This window comes from Marmota marmota, unplaced genomic scaffold (genome assembly GCF_001458135.2).
Source record: "Marmota marmota marmota unplaced genomic scaffold, marMar, whole genome shotgun sequence".
Taxonomy (NCBI): domain Eukaryota; kingdom Metazoa; phylum Chordata; class Mammalia; order Rodentia; family Sciuridae; genus Marmota; species Marmota marmota.
The window spans coordinates 9,541,636-9,566,663 of NW_026000242.1; the positions used below are offsets into that span (position 1 = coordinate 9,541,636).

The 25,028-nt window shown below is 36.2% G+C and overlaps 1 pseudogene; it reads left to right on the plus strand.

The window, feature by feature from the left end:
• LOC107145985 overlaps nucleotides 1–23,437 on the plus strand; it is a 38,613-nt pseudogene extending 15,176 nt beyond the window's left edge.
• The last annotated feature ends 1,591 nt before the right edge of the window (nucleotides 23,438–25,028 follow it).

Below are 25,028 nucleotides of genomic sequence, written 5' to 3' on the forward strand. Positions count from 1 at the left end.
ATTCTTCCTCTCACTTATGGGTTTTCCTGGATTCTCTTTCTACCTTTTCTCCAACTATCAGCCAACCTGTCAGTTCGTCTTCCACTCTTCCTGTGGATTTTTGCTTCTGGCTCCTCTCTTCCTCCCTCATGAACATCATATCCTGCACTACTTCTGTTCTCTCATTGTCCGTCATTTGAAATTGTAAACCCTTTTAGTGAATTTTCTCTTTATATTGTAGACAGTGATTGAACTCATCATTTCTGTTTATTGCAAGAAAGCAGTAGATGCCTTAGCGGGAGCTATTAGGTTTAAGACTTAATATTGTTTACATTTGGTGCTGTTGATATTGGTCTCCCCCTTAAAAGATAAGGTACTAGAAACCATCAGGAACAATAAGAGTCTACAGGGTAGAATCTGTACTGCCTCAGATCCATACCACTATGTAGGAAAATACACAAACAATATTAAAAAAACAAGGGAATGAAGCACCCCAAACAAACCAAGATGCTCCAATAACAGAATCCACTGACAACAAGTGGAAGAAATGTCTGGGAAACAGTTTAGAATGTACATACTTAAACTGATCTGGGAAGTAAAGGATGGTGTAAAGAATGAGATCAAAGAGAAATACAGGAAGTGAAAGATCACTTCAATAAAGAACTATAGATCCCAAAAATAAAAACAAGCAGAAATTCTCAAAATGAAGGAATCAATAAACCAAATTATAAATTCAATAAAAACATCACCCACAGACTTGGAAGACAGAACCTCAGCCAATGAAGACAAAATATATAATCCTGAAAACAAAGTTGACCAAGAAGAGATATGATAAGAAACCATGAAGAGAACTTCCAAGAATTATGGGATAACATGAAAAGACCAAAATTAAGAGTTATCAGGATAGATAAAGGAACAGCGATATGAACCAAAAGAATGTACAGTCTCTTCCATGACATGATGTCAGAAAATTTCCAAAAACTAAAGAATGAAATGGAAAACCAAATACAAGAGGCATTTAGGAACCCAAATGTATAAAATTACAGCAGACCCATAACAAGACATATTATAATGAGAATGACTAAAATACAGAATAAGTATAAAATAATATTAGATGTCATGAGAGAACAAAAACCAAATTATGTGTAGGGGACCCAAATCAGATCTCAGCTGATTTCTCAACCCAGACCCTCAAAGCATGAGGTCCTGGAATAATGTATTTCAAGCTCTAAAAGAAAAAGGATGTCAACCAAGAATACTACACCCATCGAAATTAGTTTTCAGATTTGAAAATGAAATGAAAACCTTCTATGATAAACAAAAGAATTTACAACTAGAAAGCCTGCACTGCAGAACATTATCAACAAAATAATCCATGAGGATGAAGTGAAAAAAAAAAGTGAAGACCAACAAAGGGAGGTACTATTAAAGGAATAGTCAATCAAAAGAAAAATTCAATCAAATTAAAAATTAGAAATATAAATGACAGGAAATACAAATCGCATCTCAATAATAACCTTAAATGTGAGTGACCTAAACTCATCAATCATACAAAATAAACTCACAGATTGGATTAAAAAACCAGACCCAACAATATGCTGTCTCCAAGGGAATCACCTCATAGGCAAAGACATCCACAAACTGAAGGTGAAAGGATGGGAAAAACATATTACTCATATGGATTGCATAAACAAACAGGGGTTTTATCCTCATTTCAGATAAAGTGGACTTCAAGTCAAAGGTATTCAGAAGGGACAAAGAAGGACATTTTCATACTACTTAAGGGAATTATATATCACCAAGACATAACAATTGTAAATATGTATGCCCCATTCAATGTACATCAAACAAACCCTTCTCAATTTCAAGAATCGAATAGACCGTACCACAATAATACTGGGTGACTTTAACACACCTCTCTCACTACTAGACATATCTTCAAAACAAAAACTAAACAAAGAAACTATATAATTAAATAATACAATCAATAATTTAGATTTAATAGACATATATAGAATATTTCATCCATCAATGAGGGAATACACTGTATTCTCAGAAGGACATAGATAATTCTCTAAAATAGACTATATCTTATGCCACAAAGCAACTCTTAGTAAATACAAAAAATAATACCCTACATTCTATAAGATCATAATGAAATAAAATTAGAAATCAGTGATAAAGTAAAAATAGAAGCTTCTGTGATATATGGAGATAAAATAATACACTAATAAATGATGAATGGATAGTAGAAGAAATCAAGGATGAAATTTAAAAACAAGGAAATACCAATAAAACATATCAAAATCTCTGGGACACTATGAAGGTAGTACTAAGAGGAAAGTTTATTGCATTGATCTCATTTATTAAAAGAACAAAAAGACAATAAATAAATGACTTAGCATTACATTTCAAAGCCCTAGAAAAAGAAGAACAAATGAACACCAAAACAGTAGAAGACAGGAAATAATTAAAATCAGAGCTGAAAACAATGAAACTGAAACAAAAGAAACAAATCAAAAAATTGACAAAAATGTTGGATTTTTGAAAAAATAAATGAAATAGATAAACCCTAGCCACACTAATGAAGAGAAAAAGAACGAAAACTCAAATTATTAAAATACATGATGAAAAAGGAAATATCACAACAGACATGACTAAAATACAGAAGACAACTAAAAACTATTTTGAAATTTTTACTCCAAAAAATAGAAAATATCAAAGACATCAACAAATTTATAAAGGCATATTACCTACCCAAACTTAATCAGGAGGTCATACATGATTCAAACAGATCGATTTCAAGTGATGAAATAGAAAACACCATCAAAAGCCTACCAATTAAGAAAAGCCCAGGACCAGACAGAATTCGGCTGAATTCTACAAGATCTTCAAAGAATTGGAGAATTAAAACCAATACTTCTCAAAGTATTCCATGAAATAGAAAAGGAGGGAACCCTTCCAAACTCATTCTATGAGGCTAATATTACCCTGAGACCAAAAACAGACAAAGACACATCAAGGAAAGAAAACTTCAGACCAATATCCCTGACAAATATAGATGTAAAAATTATCAGTAAAATTCTGGCAAATCGAATACAAAAACATATTAAAATGAGTACACCACCATCAAGTAGGTTTTATCCCAGGGATGCAAGGTTGTCCAACATACAGAAACCAATAAATGTAATTCGTCACATCAAATAGACTTAAGATAAGAATCATATCATCAGGAATGGGGTTGTGGCTCAGCAGTAGCATGCTTGCCTCACACATGTTAGGCACTGGGTTCTATCCTCAGCACCACATAAAAATAAATAAACAAAACAAAGGTATTGTGACCATCTACAAATAGAAAAATATTTTTAAAAAGAAATTATATTATCATTTCAATAGATGCAGAAAAAGCATTTGACAAAATACAGCACCTTTTCATGTTCAAACCCCTGGAAAAACTAGGAATAGTAGGAACATACCTCAACATTATGAAAGATACACATGCTAAATCCAAGGCCAGAATAATTCAAAATGGAGAAGAATTGAAAGAATTCCCTATAAAAACTAAAACAAGCCAAGGATGCCCTCTTTCAACACTTCTATTCAATGTAGACTTTGAAACTCTAGCCAAAGCAATCAGACAGATGAAAAAAATTAAAGGAATATAAATAGAAAAAGAAGAACTCAAAGTATCACTATTTGTGGATGAAATGATTCTATACCTAGAGGACCCAAAAAGTTCCACCAAAAAAATATAACTAATAAATGAATTCAGCAAAGTAGCAGATTATAAAATCAATACCCAGAAATAAAATGCATTCCTATACATCAGGAATGAATCCTCTGAAAGAGAAATTAGGAAAACAATCACAATAGCCTCAAAAAAAAAAATTCTTGGAAACCAATTTAAAAAAAGAGGTGAAAGACCTCTACAATGAAAACTATAGAACACCAAAGAAATAAATTAAAGAAGACTTAGAAGATGGAAAGATCTCCCATGCTACTGGATAAGCAGAATTAATATTGTCAAAATGGCCAGACTACCAAAAGCACTATACAGATTTAACAAAATATTATTAAAATCCCAATGTCATTCTGCATAGAATTAGAAAAAGCAATCATGTAATTCATTAGAAATATAAAAGACCCAAAATAAACAAAGCAATCATTGCAAGAAAAGTGAAGCAGGAGGCTTCACAATACTAGAACTTAAACTGTACTAAAGAGCTATAGCAACAAAATCAGCATTGTATTGGCACCAATACAGACTTGTAGACCAATCACCCAAAATAGAAGACAAAACAGAGACAAAACCACACAAATAGAGTTATCTCATGCTAGACAAAGGTGCCAAAAACATACATTGGAGAAAAGATGGCCTATTCAACAAATGGTGCTGGCAAAGCTGGAAATCCATATTAGCAAAATGAAATTAAACCTCTATCTCTCACCCTGCACAAAAATCAACTCAAAGTGGATCAAAGACCTAGGCACTAGAATAGAGACTCTGTGCCTAATAGAAGAAAAAATAGGCCCAGATTTTTACCATGTCAGCCTAGGATCTGACTTCCTTACAAGACTCCTAAAGTGCAAGAACTATATTCAAGAATTAATAAATGGGATGGATTTAAATTAAAAGGCTTCTTCTCAGCAAAGGAAACAATAATGGGAGGAAAGAGCCTACAGATTGGGAGAAAATCTTTACCACATGCACCTTTGATAAAGCATTAATCTCTAGAATATATAAAGAACTCAAAAAACTTAACACCAAAAAAACAAATAACCTAATTAATAAATTAGGAATTGAATAGACACTTCACAGAAGAAGAAATACAACCAATCAACATATGAAAAAGAGTTCAACATCTCTAGCAATTAGAGAAATGCAAATCAAAACTACTCTAAGATTTCATCTCACTCCAGTCAGAATGATAATCATCAAGAATACAGGCAATAATAAATATTGGTGAGGATGTGGGGGATAAGATACAATTATACATTGCTGGTGGCACTGCAAATTGGTGCAACCATTATTGAAAGCAGTATGGAGATTCCTCAGAAAACTGAGATTGGGACCACCATTTAAACTAGATATTCCACTCCTCAGTCTATACCCAAAGGACTTAAAATCAGCATACTACAGTGACACAGCCCTGTCAATGTTATAGCAGCACAATTCACAATAACCAAGCGAAGGAACCACCTAGGTGACCTTCAATAGGTGAATGGATAAAGAAAATATGAAATATATATTTGATAGAATATTACTCAGCTTTAAAGAAGAATGAAATATGGCATTTGCAGGTAAATGGATGGAGTTGGAGAATATCTTACTAAGCAAAATAAGCCAATCTCAAAAAAATGCTGAATGTTTTCTCTGATATGAATATGCTAATTCACAATAAGAGAGTAGGGCTAGGGAAGAAGAGAGTTACTTTACATTAGGTAGAGGGAAGTTAAGAGAGGGGAGAGGCTATAGGTATAGGAATGATAGTAGAATGAAACAGACATTATTACCTTATATACATATATGACTGCATGACCATTGTGATTCTATATGTACAATGAGAAAAATGATCAATTATACCCCATTTACGTACATCAAAGTGCATAAATGCATTCCACTGACATGCATAATAAGAACAAATAAAAAATTATTTTTAAAAAAAGAAAATAAAAAATAGAGATATTGAAACTGGGTGCAGTGGTTCACGTCTGCAGTCCCAGTAACTTGGGAGGCTGAGGCAGGAGGATCTCGAGTTCAAAGCCAGCCTCAGCAAAAGTTTTTATTTCAGTGAGTTCCTGTCTTTAATAAAATACAAAATAGGGCTGGGGGTATGGCTCAGTGGTCAAATATCCCTGCCCACCCCCACACCAAGAGGGGGAGAGAGGAGAAAATATGAAAGGAAACCAATTAGAACTGTGGAAATAAAAGATACAATTAAAAAAATTAAAAATTCATTTGAAAGCATCAACCACAGATTAGATTTCATAGAAAAGAGAACTTCAGGTCTTGAAGCCAAGATATGTGAATACACAGTTTACAATAAAGGGGAAAAAATAAAAGCCAATGATCAGAGCATACAAGAATGCTAGGATAGCATCCAAACAAAACTGAGAGTCAGTGGGCTAGAAGAGAACATGGAGATACAGTCTAAAGGCATTAAGAACATGTTCAATGAGATTGTAACAGCAAACATTTTCCCTATTATAAATAATGTAGACATCCTCATATAGGATGCACACAGGACCTCAAATAGACAAATTCAGAACAAAGCCTCTCTGAGACACATCATAATCAAAGGCCTAACATAGAAAATGAGGAAACATACTAAAATCTATGAGAGAAATACATCAGGTCACATTTAGAGGCAAACCAATAAAGCTGTTTTAGTCATCTTTTTTGCTGCTGTGACTAAAGGATATGACCAGCACCACTGTAGGGCAGGAAAGTTTATTTGAGGGTTTCAGAGGTCTTAGCCCAGAGAAGGCCAGCTCAATACCTTGGGGCTCAAGGTAAGGCAGAACATCATGGAGGAAGAGTGTGGCAGAGAGAAGCAGCTCACATCACAGTGATCATAAAGCAGAGAGAGAAACTCCAGCTCTACATACAAAATGTATACCCCATAGCCACGCCCCCAATTAACAACTTCCTCCAGCCTCATCCATCTGCGTCTAGTTACCACTCAGTTAATCCCATCAGGAATTAATTCACTGATTGGGTTAAGACTCTCACAATCCAATCATTTCTCCTCTGAAACTTCTTGCATTGTCTCATACATGAAGTTTTGGGGGACATCTCATGTCCAAACCATACAATTCCACCTCTGGTCTCCAAAATCTCATTCTCATCTGACAATGCAAAATACATTTAGTCAATTCCCAAGAGTCCCCATAATCTCAACAGTTCTGAAATTGCTCAAAATTTAAAGTTCAAGTCCAAAGTCTTCTCAGAGACTCAAGGTAATCTCACATTGGGAGCTTCTGTAAAATTAAAAGCAATTTACAAATATCCAACATATAAAGGTATGGGGTAAACAAAAGCACACTTGGACTCCTAAACTTAAATCCTAAATTCAAAGAGAGCCAAGGATGAGATATCTCAAGCTCTAAAAGAAAACAACTACCAGTCATTGCTGTATTCAGAAAAAAATATATATTTTTTTCAAAATCAATGGAGAAATAAGAAATTTCCATTCCAAGAAAAAAACTAAAAAAAATTCATGACAACTAAGTCATCCCTACAAAGAAAGTTCATAGATAAACTATAAAAGGAAGAACTCCAAAACTCCAAAATATGTGAAAATCACTTGAAAAGAAACCAATTAAATGAAAATCAAGACAGATATAAATATATCAAACAAGCCAAAACAGAAGAAAACAATAAACACATAGCCATAATAACACTGAATGCATATGGTCTCAACTCCCCAATTAAAAGACATAGATTAGCAGGAATTGATTAAAAAACAAGAACCAAATATATGTTGTTTGCAAGAAACTAATCACAAAGGAAAAGACATTGCCAGGCTGAAAGAAAAATGATGGAAAGAAAATATTCCATGCGAATAGAGTCTGAAAAGAAGGAGCATTTATTCTTATATTTGACAAAACAGACTTGAAGGAAAAAAATTAATCAGAAGAGACAACAAAGGCCATGACACACCAGGAAATGAAACAATCCAACAAGAAGGTATGAGGAGAGTAAATATATATGGCCCAAATGTTATTACACCTAACTACATAAAAAATAATACTTCTTGACATTAAATCACAATACATCACCATACAATAATACTGGGTGATTTCAACACACCCTTATCAACAATAGATCTTCAAAAAAACAACCAGAGATTCACCCTTACCAGCCTCTGTGGGGCCCAGGTGCACAGCAGGCCTGGCTCACTCCTACCCTATTGGGGCAGACACTCGCCAGAGCCCAGCCTCCAGTGTAGGACCACCCATTCTGACCAGTAGACTACCACAGAAACCAAGATCCAGACCAGACGGCCCACATCAGCCTACGCAAGATCCAGGCTCTCAGTAGGCCAGGTTCCCCCCTGCCCCGCCAGAGCCTAGCCTTTGGTGCAGAACCGCCCCTTCTCACCAGCAGACTACCTCCACAGGAGGTCAAGCCCAGTGGCCCAGATTCACCCACACCCACCTGTGCTGGACCTAGGTGCACAGCAGGCAGGGAAGACACCTGACAGAGTGTCTTCCTGGGAAGACACCTGACAGAGCCTAACCTCTGGTGCAGGACCACCAAACTTTCAAACAGCAGACTACCATGGGAGGTTAAGCCCAGCTTCCCAGATTCACCCACTTCAACTTATGCAGGTCCCAGATCCAGTATGCAGTAGCATTCATTGAGGGACACTAGCAGGATCTGGAAGCCCAACATCAAGGTAAGGTACAGACAATCTATACAGCTACTAAAAGAATATATGGAAGAAACTTAATATCTCGGATTCACACTGGAAGAAAGGAAGACACATAGACAACATGAAAAAAACAAGGTAGGAAAGTGCCCCAACAAACCAGGACACTGTAATAACAGAACCCATGGACAGTGATGTTGATGAAATGTCAGAGAAGGAATTCAGAAGGTTCATAATTAAAATAATCTGTGAATTAAAGAATGTCATAAATAAGCAAATACAAGCAAAAATTGATCACTCCAACAATGAGACAAGAGAGCAAATACAGGTAGCAAAAGATTACTTCAAGAGAGAGATATAAACTGTGAAAAATAACCAGTCAGAAATCCTTGAAATGAAAGATACAATAAATCAAATTTAAAACTCAATAGAAAGCATAACCAACAGACTAGGTCACTTGGAAGAAAGAATGTCAGATAATGAAGACAAAGTATACAATCTGGAAAATAAAGTTTATCACACAGTGAAGAAAGTTACAAACCACGAAGAGAATATACAAGAATTATGGGACAGCATCTAAAGACCAAATCTAAGAGTTATTGGGATAAAGGAAGGCACAGAGTTGCAAACCAAAGGAATGCACAATCTCTTCAATGAGATAATATCAGAAAATTCCCAAGCATGAAGAATGAATTGGAAAACCAAATACAACAGGCTTACAGGACACCAAATATACAAAATTACAACAGATTTACACCAACACATATCATGATGAAAATGCCTAGTGTACAGAATAAGTATAGAATCTTAAAATCCATAAGACAGAGGAATGAGATCATATATAGGGGGAGACCAATACATTTCTCAGCAGATTTTTCAACCCAGACCCTCAAAGTCAGGAGATCCTGGAACAATATATTGAATCATGATGATATTCATAATTTAAACAGATGAGTTTCAAGTGATGAAATAGCATATGCCATCAAAAGTCTATCAACCAAGAAAAGTCCAGGACCAGATAGATATATAGCCGAGTTCTACAAGACCTTTAAAGAAAAATGAATACTAATATTCTGCAATTTATTTCGGAAATATAAATAGAGGCAGCACTTCCAAATTCATTCTATGAGGCCAATATCACACTCATCCCAAAACCAGGCAAAGACACATTAAAAAATACAACCTAAAACCAATATGTCAAATGAACATAGGTGCCAAAATTCTCAATAAACTTCTGGCAAATCAAATACAAAACATATCAGAAAGATCGTGGGATTCATCCCAGAAATACAAGTTTGGTTCAACATATGGAAATCAATAAATGTAATTCATCACATCAATAGACTCAAAGATAAGAATCATATGATCATCTCAATAGATGCAGAAAAAGCATTTGAAAAAAATACATCCCCTCTTTATGTTGTTCAAAACACTAGAAAAATTAGTGATAACAGGAACATATCTCAACATCATAAAAGTTATCTATGCTAAGCCAACATCATTCCAAATGGAGAAAAATGGAAGGCACTCCCTCTAAAACTGGAACAAGACAGGGAGGCCCTCTTTCACCACTTGCATTTAACATAGTCCTTGAAACACTGGTCAGGGCAATTAGACAGACAAAAGAAATTAAAGGGATACACATTGGAAAAGAAGAACTCAAATTGGCACTATTTCTGATGATATGATTCTATACCTGGAAGACCCTAAGAGTTCCACCAGAAAACTTCTATAACTAGTAAATGAATTCATCAAAATAGCAGGATATGAAATCAACACCCATAAATTAAAGGCATTTTTGTACATCAGTGACAAATCCTTAGAAGGGAAATGAGGAAAACTACCGCTTTTCTTTCTTTTATTTTTTTATTGATTTTTGTGAAAAATAAATGACAGCGGAATGCACTACAATTCTTATTACATATATACAGCACAATTTTTCATATCTCTGGTTGTATATAAAGTATGTTGACACCAATTTGTGTCTTCATACATGTACTTTGGATGATGATGTCTATCACATTCCACCATCCTTGCTAACCCAATGCCCCTCCCTTTCTCTCCTTCCCCTCATCCCTATCTAGAATTCATCTATTCCTTCCATATTCCCCCTCTCTACCCCACAATTAGTCAGCCTCCTTATATCAGAGAAAACATTCGGCATTTGTTTTTGGTGGATTGGCTAACTTCACTTACCATTATCTTTTCCAGTGCCATCCATTTACCTGCAATTGCCATGATTTTATTTTCTTTTATTGCTGAGTAAAATTCTACTGTGTATATATGCCACATTTTTTTATCCATTCATCCACTGAAGGGCATCTATGTTGGTTCCACAGTTTAGCTTTTGTGAGTTGTGCTGCTATAAACACTGATATGGCTGTGTCCCTGTAGTATGCTAATTTTAAGTCCTTTAGGTATAGTCCCAGGAGAGGATAGCTGGGTCAAATGGTGGTTCCATTCCAAGATTTCCAAGAAATCTCCATACTGCTTTCCATATTGGCTGCACCAATTTGCAGTTCCACCAGCAGTGTATGAATGTGCCTTTTCCTCACATCCTCACCAACACTTAGTGTTGTTTGTCTTCATAATAGCTGCCATTTTGACTGGAGTGAGATGATATCTTAGAGTAGTTTTGATTTACATTTCTGCTATTGCTAGAGATGATGAGCATTTTTTAATATATCTGTTCATTGATTTGTATATCCTCTTCTGAGAAGTGTCTGTTCAGGTCCTTGGTCCATTTGTTCATTGGGTTATTTGATTTTTCGGTGCTTAGTTTTTTGAGTTCTTTATAAAACCTAGAGAATAGTGCTTTATCTGATGTGTGAGGAATAAAGATTTGCTCCCAGGATGTAGGCTCTCTGTTCACCTCACAGATTGTTTCTTTTGCTGAGAAAAACTTTTTCTTTTGATTCCATCCCATTTATTGATTCTTGGTTTTAATTCTTGTGCTATAGGAGACTTATTAAGGAAGTTGGGGCCTAATCCCAGGAGATGAAGATTAGGGCCTACTTTTTCTTTTATTAGACACAGAGTCTCTGGATTAATTCCTAGGTCTTTTATCCATTTGAATTGAGTTTTGTGCATGATGAGAGATATGGGTTTAATTTCATTTTGTTGCATATGGATTTCCAGTTTTCCCAGCACCATTTTTTGAAGAGGCTATCTTTTCTCCAGCGCATGTTTTTGGCACCTTTGTCTAATATAAGATAATTATAATTTTGTGAGTTAGTCTCTGTGTCCTCTCTTCTGTACCATTGGTCTACCAGCCTGTTCTGGTGCCAATACCATGCTGTTTTTGTTACTATTGCTCTAGTTTTGTTTGTTACTAGTATAGTTTAAGGTCTGCTTCACTCTTCCTGCTAAGGATTGCTTTAGGTATTCTGGGTCTCTAATTTTTCCAGATGAATTTCATTATTGCTCTTTCTATTTCTATACATTGGTATTTTGTATTGGTATATACATTGTATTTTGTATTGGTATATACATTGGTATTTTGATCAGAATTGCATTAAATCTGTATAGTGCTTTTGGTAGTCTGGTTGTTTTGATAATATTAATTCTGCCTATCCAAGAGGAAGGTAGATCTTTCCATCTTCTAAGGTCTTCTTTGATTTCTCACTTTGGGGTTCTGTAATTTTCACTGTATACATCTTTCACCTCTTTCGTTAATTTCCAAGTATCTTTTTTTTCTGTGTGAATGGGGTAGTTTTCCTCATTTCCTTCTCAGAAGATTTGTCACTGCTATATACAAATGCCTTTGATTTAAGGCTGTTGGTTTTATATTCTGATCATTTGCTGAATTCATTTACTAGTTCTAGAAGTTTTCTGGTGGAGTCTTTTTTTGGGGTGGGGGAGTCTTCTAGGTATAGAATCATATCGTCAGCAAATAGAGCTAATTTAAGTTCTTCTTTTCCTATACATATCCCTTTGATTTCTTTCACCTGTCTAATTGCTCTGGCCAGTGTTTCAAGAACTATATTGAATAGAAGTGGTGAAAGAGGGCATATTTGTCTATTTTCAGTTTTTAGAGGAAATGCCTTCATTTTTCTCCATTTAGAATGATGTTGGCCTGAGGCTTAGGGTAGATAGCCTTTGCAATGTTGAGATATGTTCCTGTTATTCCTAGATTTTCTAGTGTTTTGGACATAAAGGGTGCTGTATTTTGTTAAATGCTTTTTCTGTGTCTATTGAGATAATCATATGGTTCTTATCTTTAAGTCTATTGATGTGAGGAATTACATTTATTGATTTCCATATGTTGAACCAACCTTGCATACCTAGGATGAATCCCACTTCATCATGGTGCAAGACTTTTTTGACATGTTTTTATATACAATATGCCAGAATTTTATTGAGAATTTTGTACCTATGTTCATTAGAGATATTGGTCTAAAGTTTTCTTTTTTAATGTATTTTTGCCTGGTTTTAGAATCACAGTGATATTGGCCTCATAGAGTGAGTTTGGAAGTGCTGCCTCTTTTCCTATTTCCTGAAATAAATTGAAGAGTATTGGTATTAGTTCTTCTTTAAAGGTCTTGTAGAACTCATCTGTATATCCATCCAGTCTTGGGCTTTTATTGGTTGGTAGGCTTCTGATGGCTTCTTCTATTTCATCACTTGATTTTGGTCTGCTTAAATTGTGTATATCTTCCTGAGTCAATCTGGGCAAATCATATGATTTAAGAAATTTGTCAATGTCATGTTATCTATTTTATTGGAGTATAAGTTTTCAAAATGATTTCAAATTATCCTCTGTATTTCTGTAGAGTCTGTTGTGCTATTACCTTTTTCATCACATATGCTGGTAATTTGAGTTCTCTCTCTCTCTTTCTCTTCATTAGCATGGCTAAGGGTCTGTCAATTTTATTTATTTTTTTCAATGAACCAACTTTGTGTTTTGTCAATTTTTTCAATTGTTTCTTTTGTTTCAATTTCATTGATTTCACCTCTAATTTTAATTATTTCTTGCTTTCCATTGCTTTTGCTGCTGATTTGTTCTTCTTTTTCTAGGGCTTTGAGATGTAGTGTGAGGTCATTTATTTGTTGACTTTTTCTTTTAAGGAAGGCACTCCATGCAATGAACTTTCCTCTTAGAACTGCTTTTAGAGTGTCTCAGAGATTTTGATTCATTGTATCTTATTCTCATTCACCTCTAAATTTTTTAAAATATCTTCCTTGATGTCTTTGGGACATCCAATAGCATATTATTTAGTCTCCAGGTGTTGTAGTGGATTTTGGTTCTTATTTTAGCTTTGATTTCTAATTTCATTCCATTATGGTCTGATAGAATGCAGGGTAGTATCTCTACTTTTTTATATTTGCTAAGAGTTGCTTTGTGACCTAGTATATTGTCTATTTTAGAGAAGGATCCATGTGCTGCTGAGAAGAAAGTGTATCTGCATGATGCAGGTTGAAATATTCTATATATGTCAGTTACATCTAAGTTATTGATCACACTATTGAGTTCTATAGTTTCTTTATACAACTTTTGTTTGGAAGATCTATCCAGTGGTGAGAGAGGTGTGTTAAAGTCACCCAAGATTATTGTGTTGTGGTCAATTTGACTTTTGAACTTTAGAGTTTGTTTAATGAACATAGCTGCACCATTGTTTGGGGCATATATATTTATGATTGTTATGTATTGTTGTTGCATGGTTCCCTTGAGTAGTATGCAATGTCCATCTTTATCCCTTTTGATTAACTTTGGCTTGAAGTCCACTGTATTTGATACAAGGATGTAAAACCCTTTGCTTCCACAGTCCTTGTGAGTCATATGATTTTCCCCAACCTTTCACTTTTAGTCTCTGTATGTCTTTTCCTATCAGATGAGTCTCCTGGAGGCAGCATATTGTTGGGTCTTTTTTTTTTTATTCCAATCTGCTAGCCTATGTATTTGATTGGTGAGTTTAAGCCATTAATATTCAGGGTTTTTATTGAGACATGCTTTGTATTTCCAACCATATTTGTTTATTTTTGTTATTTTACTTGAATTGGTTTTCCTCTTTGATTAGTTTTTAGTGTACTACCTCCCTCTGCTGATTTTAATTGCTGTTTTTTATTTCCTCTTCATTAACTATTTTCCCAATAATGTTTTATACTGCTGATTTTCTAGCCATAAATTCTTTTAACTTTTTTTTATCAAGGAAGATTTTTATTTCATCTTCAAATCAAAAGCTTAATTTTTCTGGATACAAGATTCTTGGTTGGCACCCATTATCTTTCAGAGCTTGATATATGTTGTTCCAGGATCTTCTAGATTTCAGGGTCTGTGTTGAAAAATCTGTTGTTATCCTAATTGGTCTTACCTTATATATAATCTGATTCATTTCTCTTGTGGCTTTTAAAATTCTCTCCTTATTCTGTTTGTTGTGCATTTTCATTATAATGTGCCTTGGTGTGGGTCTGTTGTGGTTTTGCACATTTCGCTTCCTATAAGCTTCTTGAATTTGGATTTCCAATTCATTCTTCATGTTTCAAAAGATTCCTGATATTATTTCATCGAATAGATTGTTCATTCCTTTGGTTTGAACATCTATAGCTTCCTCTATCCAAATGACTCTTAAATTTGGTCTTTTTATGCTATCCTATATTTCTTGAATATTTTGCTCATGGTTTCTTAGCATTTTCACTGTGTGGTCTATGTTCTTTTCAAGATTATATATTTTATCTTCATTGTCTGATGTCCTATCTTCCAAGTGGTCTACTCTGTTGGTGATACTTTCATTTGAGCTTTTAATTTAGTTTGTTATTACTTTCATTTCAAGGATTTTTTGTTGTTGTTTAGAACCTCTATCTCCCTGTTGAGGTGATCTTTTCTTCTTGGATTTTTTTATGTAGCTCCTTGTCAAAGTAATCTTTCACTGCTTGAATTTGTTCTCTATGTCTTCTTTGAGTTCACATAACATTTTAACCATATATATTCTGAAATCTTTCTTTGTAATTTTTTCTGCTGTAGTTGCCAATGATCCTAATGATGTGATGTCTTGATTTGTTTGTGATACTTTCTTCCCTTGTCTTTTCATGTTGCTCGTGTCTTCCTTTCCAGCTCTATGGGTCTGGTATTTTATTGTTTTTACCCTATAGATTTATAGTGCTCTTGTAGGGCTCCAAAATCCCTCCTTTGTGGGGAAGGACAATGTTAACAGATCCCAATATCAACAATACATCACCTATGAACAATTTGTTTTTATTAAGTTGTTTCCAGTTTAGTCTCAATGTCCAAAAATGTTGGTTTCAATTATTAGTTAAAATATAATCAGTAGTTTCATAAAAAATGTTTACAGTTTCTGGCAGTGGACAATGAACTGGGGGTCAGGTGTAGAATGATATGCTGATGGGGAAAGATGTGAGGGTATAGAGTTAATATATCTCAGGAAATGTGAAAGAGAAATCTAATGAAGAGGGTTAGTATGAGGGGAATAGATAGGAAGAAATTTAGGGTAGACAAGTACACGAGAAGACAATAGAGTACATAAAACCAACACACATATGTATTTAGAAAACTACAGGATGTAAAAATAGTTAAATTTGGAAGGTGAAAGATGAGGAAGGAGAAGAGAAAGAAAGAAGAAAAGGACTTTTGCAACTCCTCTATATTATATTATTCAGATGACTCAGTCCTCAAAGTCCTATTTCATGCACAGTTCTTGGTTTCACATATGTTGGGGATGTGAGGGCCAGAGGATAGAAGGGTAGAAGAGAAAGAAGAAAAAAAATACTCAAAAGAAGAAATCAGGGTTTTTGCTAGTTTTAAAGATCCAATTCTTTCCTGCTTCTCTTCTAGTCCAGTAGGTGGGGTTGTCTGTTTTAAGCTGGTGTCTCTGCCCTCAGGATGGTGTAGGTAACCAGGGTGAGAAGGCTGGACCTGGTGTAGAGCATCTGGGAGTGGGGAGTGCCACCTACCAGTCCCAGCAGAGAAATTGCACCTCACGGGTCTCTTTTTTGGGACCGCTTGTCTGACTTGAGCCCTTGGTATCATCTCCCTCTCTTGCCTGAAGATTTCCCAGGTCCTGGTCTCTCTGTTATCCTCCAGACTTTAGCCCCTTCCCCTCTCTTACTTATCAGATCCCAAATGCAGGACCTATCACCCCCAGACTCACACCAGGTGGGCGGCACCCTTGTCACACTGCACACCTGCCCAATTGGGAGCTGTTTTTGTGTTGGGTGGTCACTGTGCTGACTTATCACTGCTGGGGAGTGAGGGGCACAGTTGGAAACCAGTACCTCATCATATGGAGATCTGATCTGAGAGCCACGCCCACCAAAAATGGCAAGAAAGGTTTTCCGAGATGGAGTCAGTCTGCTTCCAGTGCTGGGGTGTCTGGTGAGGTGGGGGACCTGGGCAATGGCCTTGCTCTGTGGATAGGTAGCAGCTTAGTGGTCTGCGTGGGAGCTGAGCACAATCTGGAGTTGAGGTACTGATAGATGATTCTGCTAAGCTACTTGAGAGCCGTGTGTGAGCTAGAACTGTGGGCTTTGGGTCCGCAGTCCAGAATTCTACTCGAACCCTGAGGCTCTGAGTTCTGCAAGGGGGTCACAGCGCTGGTGATTTCTGTCTAAATCTGCTGTATAGGGGTCCTCTCACACTCTCTGAGATGCTGTATTCTGACTTAGATGAGACCTGGGTCATAGAGCAACACAGGATGCTGCCTCTCTCTGGCCCATCTTGAAGGGGGAAGCCCAGGAGTATTTCTTTAAATAAGCTCTGTAGTGCCAGTTTAGTGTTAGACCAGGATGCAAGAAAAGACCACTGACTCCAATTAAAATCAAATTAAAGCAAGCTTATTATTTCGACCAGCCAGGCTGCCTCTCCCACCCAAAACCGCAGGAACAAGACAGCAGCCGCATCTTTCCTGCAGCCCAGCTTTATAGACAAGAAAGTTACACAAAGGGGGTTTACAGATAACAGAACTCTGAGGAGCATCACACGAATGGTAGTTTACATTTTTTTTGCTGGCCCCAACATCAGAATTTATGAGGATCATTAGAGCCTCAGAGAGGGTCGTTTTCTGGCCAGGGAAAGCCAATATTTATGAGGTGTCACTAAAGTTTCAGAGAGGGCTGCTATCTGGTCAGAGAGCCAGGCATGGGTGAGTTCAAGGCACGGGCAGGCATTCCAAGCAGGTTCAGAATTTGCAGTAATTTATAGTAAAGCCAAAATTATCTTTTCATGGCTTTGTGGTGAGATGGCTCCCAATTTTAAGAAAAGATCAGGTTGGGTCTATCATTTAGTAGTCACAAATTCTTCTAGTTTCTGCTTATGTTGGAAAGCTTTTTTTTCTTCCTTCTTCTTCTTCTTTGATTTTTAAGGACTGCTTTGCTGGATACAGCCATTTGGGTTGACAGTTGCTTTCTTTAAAGACAGTGAACACATAATTCCAAGCCCTCCTGGCTTTTAGAGTTTATGCTCAGAAATCTGAAGTAATTCTTCTTGCCTTGCCTCTAAATGTGGCACTTTTTATGTAGGCTTTTTAAAGTGAACCTTATATTATTCTCTTGAGGATTTTAAAAGTCTATCCTTGCTCTGTATGTTAGGAATTTAATTATGACATGTAATGGAGAGGTTTTTTTCACTCCTCCCTATTTGGGATTCTGAATGTGTCCTGTATCTGAATGTCCATCTCATTCTCAAGGTTTGGAATTTTTTCTGTTATTATTTCCCTGAAGAGGTTATTCATTCCATCGGTTTACATCTCACAACCCTACTTGATTAAAATGATTCTTAAATTTCATCTCTTAATGTTGTTCCAGAGTGCTTGTATATTCAGGACAGTTACTGGTGAATACTGTATTTTAGGGAGCATCGTGTTACCTTGTTTTTTCATATTTCTTATATTCCTGTGTTGGGTTTTATGCATCTGTTGGGATTGATTTATTTTCCATTCTTACATGTGAGTCTTTTTAGGGCACAGTTTTACTTGCTAAAATGTCCTACACTGATCTATATTGATATCCTCTTATAGGTGTGGTATGCACAAGCTTTTATCAACTCTTTATGTTTTTGTTGTAACCATGGATGTCTGTGAGTGGAACCTGAGGATGGATACCTGAGTGTTTCTACTTTTGGCTTCACCATTAATTTGGAGTTTTGGCTCATCTATTCTTTATGTTAAAGGATAGCTGAAGTTTGAATGTAATTAATTGGAGCAAGGTGCACTGTCTTTTGGATGAGTTTAGTTCAGCAGGCAAGCCTCTATCCCATGAATCTGTAACATCCCTAAAGTTTCCCAGAACCTCATAGAATAGAGGGGAAATAACAGTAACAACTGTTGCAAACAATTTACAGCATTACTATAAATTTTCAGTTCTTAATGTGACATCTATGATATTAATTACCACAAGAAAACAGGAATGGTGAGGTCAGCAATTTTCCAAAGCAAAAACTCTAATAACTATAAACTATATCTGGCATTAAAGCAAACAAGAGGTGTAAACTATGTCATCCACAACAGTAAGAACTGCAGTAGGATGAATGGTGGGGACAAGAGTTATATAAAGCAATTGGTTCTAAAAGATGGTTAAAATGCAGTTAATTAAGAGAAAAGAAAATGTGATAGGAAGGTAGACAGAGTTTACAATTCCAAAAAGTGAATATAGAGAAGGCAAAAGAGCTATAGCATGTGATAGTTACAAGGAAGGAGAAAAAATAGAAGGAAGAATGTAAAGTGTGAAAGACAACAAGAGAATTTTGGCTATGAGCAAGAGAAGAAAAGAGGGGGGGAAAGTGGAAAACAAGACCAAAATTGCCGCAGCCCGGCTGGCTGGGCAAAATAACCAGGGGGTGACGAGCAACTTGTGTAGATTGATACAGCTGGAGTGGGAGCCGTTTATTGTAGGACAGGAGGGGTATATATACATTCCACACAGCTTATCTTAATTAACATAAACTAGATACAGCAGTCAACCAATAAGGAATCTCCACACTTAATGGCTCGCTGGCGTTACTTCACAAACCACTCCCTCTCGCAAAATGCCAGGCGCCATCTTGACTTGTTTACAGACTCTAACACAAAATATATAAACCCCAAAACAACCTCAAACCTCAAAAGATAAGGCAAGGAAAAACAACTGCACCTTTAAAATTATACATCTGAGGAAAAAATAAACAACAACAAAATTCACACACACACATACACACACACACACGTGTGTGTATTCAGAAAAGAATTAGCACAACAAAAACACCGATAAGAAAATGAAAAATGAAGGCATCTTCTCCACTGAAATGAAATGATCAAAAGAGTCAACAAGAAGGGATGGTCACTGCCTATGCCCAACTATCTTTCTGTTTCTTCATAGGGGAGAGAGAGAACATGTAAAAGCTGGATGTTAACCCTGTCCTCTTTTTGTGTTCCTCTCTGAGCTGCCAGTTAGAGTTGCCTAAGACTGAAGCTGAACAAAATAGGTCTCAGCTTCTGTCCTCACCATTATAAGGTTGGATGGAATTGGAAGTATTTCTGCAGAGACCATAACTATGTACTCCTAGGGTGATGCTGAGTTCTATGGGAAGGGGAGTTCTAACAGCTAGGTCTTATTTCTAAAACAGGCCTAAGAGGCTTTGTTGGATGCTATCTGCTCTGGAGAGAATAGATCAACATACCCATAAGGATTAACAGTTGCCATTCTCTGTCAGTATCCTGGATCTCTGGACATTCAAGAATTCTCCTTATAAGAGGCAATCTGCAAAATAATCTCTGCCCTTGAACAGAGTCTTGCCAAGCTTAGTCCCTGAGTATATTCATACCTGCCTGTTCAGATTCTTGACCAACTTCGAGTAGTCACATGAGCACCAGACTCGAAGGAAAAGTGAGTTGGGCTCCCTTTTGTCTTACTGATATATACCCCTAGGCAATATCTTCTCTGTGTCTGTTTCACTCACATTCTGCTAGGTACACACTAGGCTGCATGGTAGGTGCTTGCCAAGACAGCATGGCATTGTTTGCTCTGAATGCCCACCTCAACAGGTGGAGCTACAGTGTAGTCAGCTTAAGATAGCTCTGCCTCAGCTTTCCACAATCAGTTGAGAAACACAGGGCACTTTTCAGGCACCATTTTAAAATACAACCACCAAATCAGCTAAGTTCAGGCTACTTTTCTCATCTTAGATTTCTCTGTACCAAATCTGTTCATCATATTACTTTCAGTTATCCCTATCCTCTGTGGTGAACAAATGACTCTGCCATAACCAGGTTGACTCCAAAGTACTTTATTCTTTGTTGAATGAACCCAAATTTCTGATGCTCTAAGGCACTCTGATTGTCTGATATTGAATTTTAGGGAAACCCTCCCTTTCACCCAACTGGCTGAGAATGCAGCACTTCTACTGCTTGAATTCTAAGCCATGGAGCAATTAGGATTGCAGCCTTCCTCTTTTTCTGTACTTCTTCTTTGGCTTCAGAATTTAGAACACTGCAAGGTGCAATGACACATAAAGACACTCCTCTGCCCCCAAAAAATAAACTAAAGAAATTGCAAACTATCATTCATTAATGTCAGAGTTGGGTCTAGAACCAGGTGGGAAAATCCTAGTTCAGTTGGTTTATACTAAGCCAGGAGTGCACCAGCAATAACTCAGAATCAACTAATAGATTGTGCTATCCTACCTAGGAAACCATCATTACATGCCCCTCTATGTCCCTGGGTTCTGCTTCTATCAGAGAGGACTACAGTGTGGTAATATTATCCTGTCCTTGAAGACATAAGGCTTGGGATCTCCTAGTTAGCAAGAAAGTTGATCCTCTCAATACAAAAGGAAATGAGTAGGACCTGGGCTCCACTTTTCCAGGAGAATTCCCAACAGAGTGAGAGCTTTAAATCCTCTCATCTATTAAAAGATTCAATTCCTTAGGACCTAAATTTCCTCAATTACAAAATCAAGGGTCTAATGATGACTCTCACCATCACATTCTACAATGGTATGTCTCTTAGTTATACCAAGTATTGAATTACTGAGATAACTACTTTCTTCAGCTCATCTTGGAGGCTGTATCAGGAAAAGACCTCTTGTATGTTTTGTAAAAAGTTTAATTCTCTGGCCAGTGTGTGCATTGGAAGAGAAAACTGAAGTAAGATGGAAGCAGAGTGAAGAAAATAGTTTTGACATTTTCTTTCAAATAACACTTCAGCATGTCTTTCACTAGGTTAAGACTTCAAGTTTAGCCCTTTACCTCTAAGATAGTACATTACAAAATACTGGTAACCATTTAGTACACATTTCCTACTGATATTCTTGCTATGAATAAGTTGACCTTGATACTCAGAGAAAAGTGTAATTATCATGATAAAAAATAGAAGAACTTCATCTTATTCTATTCTGGTTGTGATTATTTCCAGAAGTGTCAAGATCAGGTAGGTTATTTTCACAAGAAGAAGTGGAAACTTTAAGTTTAAGGGCTGATTCTGGCAGAAACCCTGTAATCCTGGGCAGATAAATTCCTATCTTATTTTTCTTTTCTATGACAAGGCAATTAAATGCATAAATGAGGGCCTTTGACATGAGTGGCTGCCTCAGTCCAAATGAATGTTTTATATACTGTAAAAAAAATTTCACAAATAAGCAGTAATACTGTTGTTATTAGAGATGATGTACTCAGTACCTTTGCATGCATATGGATTAAATCATAGTAGTATAGAATATAACTTCAGATCTTAGGGAACTAACAAAGTAGTTGAGGAAATAGGTTTACTTGGGTTTCTTAATGTAAATAACATGAGTTATATTGCTCTATCCTCAAATAAGTTTAGAGTTAACAAGTTATACAAAAATAATACAAACAACACTGATCACAGAGTCCTTTAGTGAAGTTTTTCCAGAGACTTACCCTCACCAGTTCATTTCAACCTGCATGATTCTGCAAAAGGACATATATAATCTAGTATAACATTTTTAATTGTTCAACTAAGTTTCAAAAGTGTCTCCCTAATAAAACCTACAATCAATCAGACATTATTATTTGTGTCTAAGCACCAAAACTTTCCTATTTTTATGACTAGTCAATTTCTTTTTATAAATGTACTATAGTTATACAGTATTATATTGGGAATTCTTTAGACATAATTCTACAAACATGGAATGTAATTCGCTGCATTTCAGTACCCAGTATTTCTCTTTCCCTTCCTCCTAACACCCCATTGCCTTTCCTCTACACTTATTTTATTTTCTATTTCTATAGCTTTTTAAAAATTACTTAACTATGAATATATATAAAGATTAAGTTCACTGTGGTATATTCATATATGTACATAAAAAAGTTTCATTTCACCATTCAGATTCATTCCACCATTCCTTCCTTTTCCCTTTTCTCATCTCCCCACCTCAATCCACATCCTTTACTCCACTGATCTCTCTTCTATTTTGATGGTATTTCTCACCTATTTCCCATTATTTTGTTCTAGCTTCTGCACATGAAAGAAAACGTTCAACCCTTGACTTTCTGAATCTGGAATATTTCACTTAGCATGATGTTCTCCAGTTCCATACATTTAGCATGATTTACCAAACTTTGTAATTTTATTCTCCTTTCATGTTGGGCTTGCCTATTTGTCCTCAGCACTGATCTGTGGATCTGAATGAGCCTGAAAATTTTCAATAACAACTTGCTGTGAAGTTGAACAGATGTATCAACATCCAGTGGCAAAAATATGGTTATCCCATGGTTGGATCATCTTTCTATCAATTCAGAGATTTAGTATATCACCCAAGTCATTAACAGGACTGGAGGAGAAAAGAATACTGTCATTGTTATTTCTCTGGGTTAGCATTTCAGACCCCTTTCCATGGACATTTTCTTCCAAAGGGCCCTCAATACTTACAAAGCTGTTCAGCCACTCCTTTTGCGAAGCCCAGACATCACAGTCATTATCAAGACAGAAAATATCAGGAACATGCAAAATGAATTGGAAAGATTAAGTGACATTCATAGTTATTCTCAATATCTTGCCATTACAGACATTTTCCAGGATCTCAATGTGAGCATCATTGATGCCCAGGATATAACAATTACATATACAAATAATATCCACCCACTTATTATGTAGTTTGCAATCCAACTAATATTTTCTTAAACAATATTTGCTAGATAAAATGTATCTCTGAAATTCATTGATTTAGGTAAAAAGATCTACTAAGTGCCTGTTAGCTTGCCAGATGTCATGTTTGACTCTTAATTAGCCTGAGAAGATAACCTTAACTATTAGTGATATGGTTCCACCAGTTCAGCCAAGTAAGCTATTGCTACTCTGGACTTTGACTTACAAATGAAACTAAGAATAGTCATGAAAAGGTCATACCCTCCTTTATCACAGTCAAAAATGGGAAGTTGAGACATATATTGGTGAAATTTCTCTCTGTTGCATGGAAATTGAGAGCTATTAAGTAATTCTAAAATAAACACTTGGAGAAAGAAGTCTCATTTCTTACTTCTACTACCATAGACAGATGTGAGCTGATTTCCAAATGAGAAGTCTTACAAAGCAATTGTCCCACAGCCTGAGGGGAGAAGCAGAATTCAAAGCAAGCCTCCTGACTCCCAGAAATGTCTGACTTGCCTCTTCTTATAGGAACTCCCACAGAAAGGCTCTAATCTGACTATAGAGTTTAGCATCCAGGAATACTAGGATATCACAGGTGAAGGCACAGTGTACTAGAACTCAAGGACCTGGCTTGTAATGCCATTGCTGCCAAGTCATTTTAAGACTCTTGATAATTCACTTCAGCTCTGAGCAGCAATTTCCCAATTGAAAGGGTAAGTCTAACATTTATGATCTTAATACCAATACTCAGTGTGATTATGGGACACCAGTCAGGAGAGGGGACTGGTGGTGGAAACAGGTTCTACCCCCACTGCTTCAGTCCCAGTATCAGCCACTCTTACCTATGTGTATATTGCACTTCACAGTGAGCGTCTGCTTTGGGAAAAAGCTCCATTACTTAAAACATATTTGAAAATCCATTCTGTACATAAACAACAACAAAAGTTAGCATTTTAATTATCTATTTGCATTTTAATAGGTCATCCCAAAATGTGATCAAAAGGGGTGACTGATATGAAAATGTCAGTTTAATAGGACAACAATGTAACTATCATAAAATAATTTGGCAACATATTCTTCCTTACTTTTTTTAATCAAAGGGCTCCATCTACTCTTGCTATATCTGGGAAAAAGAGATACAATGAGACATCCTAAACCTGTCCATCCAATTTCCTTTTGGATGGGAATAATACATTTTCTACTCACTTGTCAGTGAACCGCAGTTTTCAGTTCAGTACCCAGTGTACATTCAGACCATCAGAAATACTTAGGGGGTCCCTATCAGTGTAAGAAACCATTCTAGCTTCAGGCTTGCAGTGGTCAAGAAGTCATTTGAAATATCAGCCATAAAAGACTTTATATTTCTTTTAAAGGTAAAAGATAATGACCAATAAGAAAAGATATAAAATACAGTATAACAAAAAAAAATATGACAGGATAACATGGAGAGTACTGTGTGATGGTGATGGAAGTGACTAGCTAGTTAGAGAAGCATCTAAGAGAAGCAATACAAATGGGACAAATTGATAGACAGGTCAGTTGTGGTGGTGCACACCTGTAATCTCAGCTGCTCAAGAAGATCAGGCAGAAGGATCAAAAATAAGGCCAGTCTCATCAACTTACTGAGAGCCTGTCTCT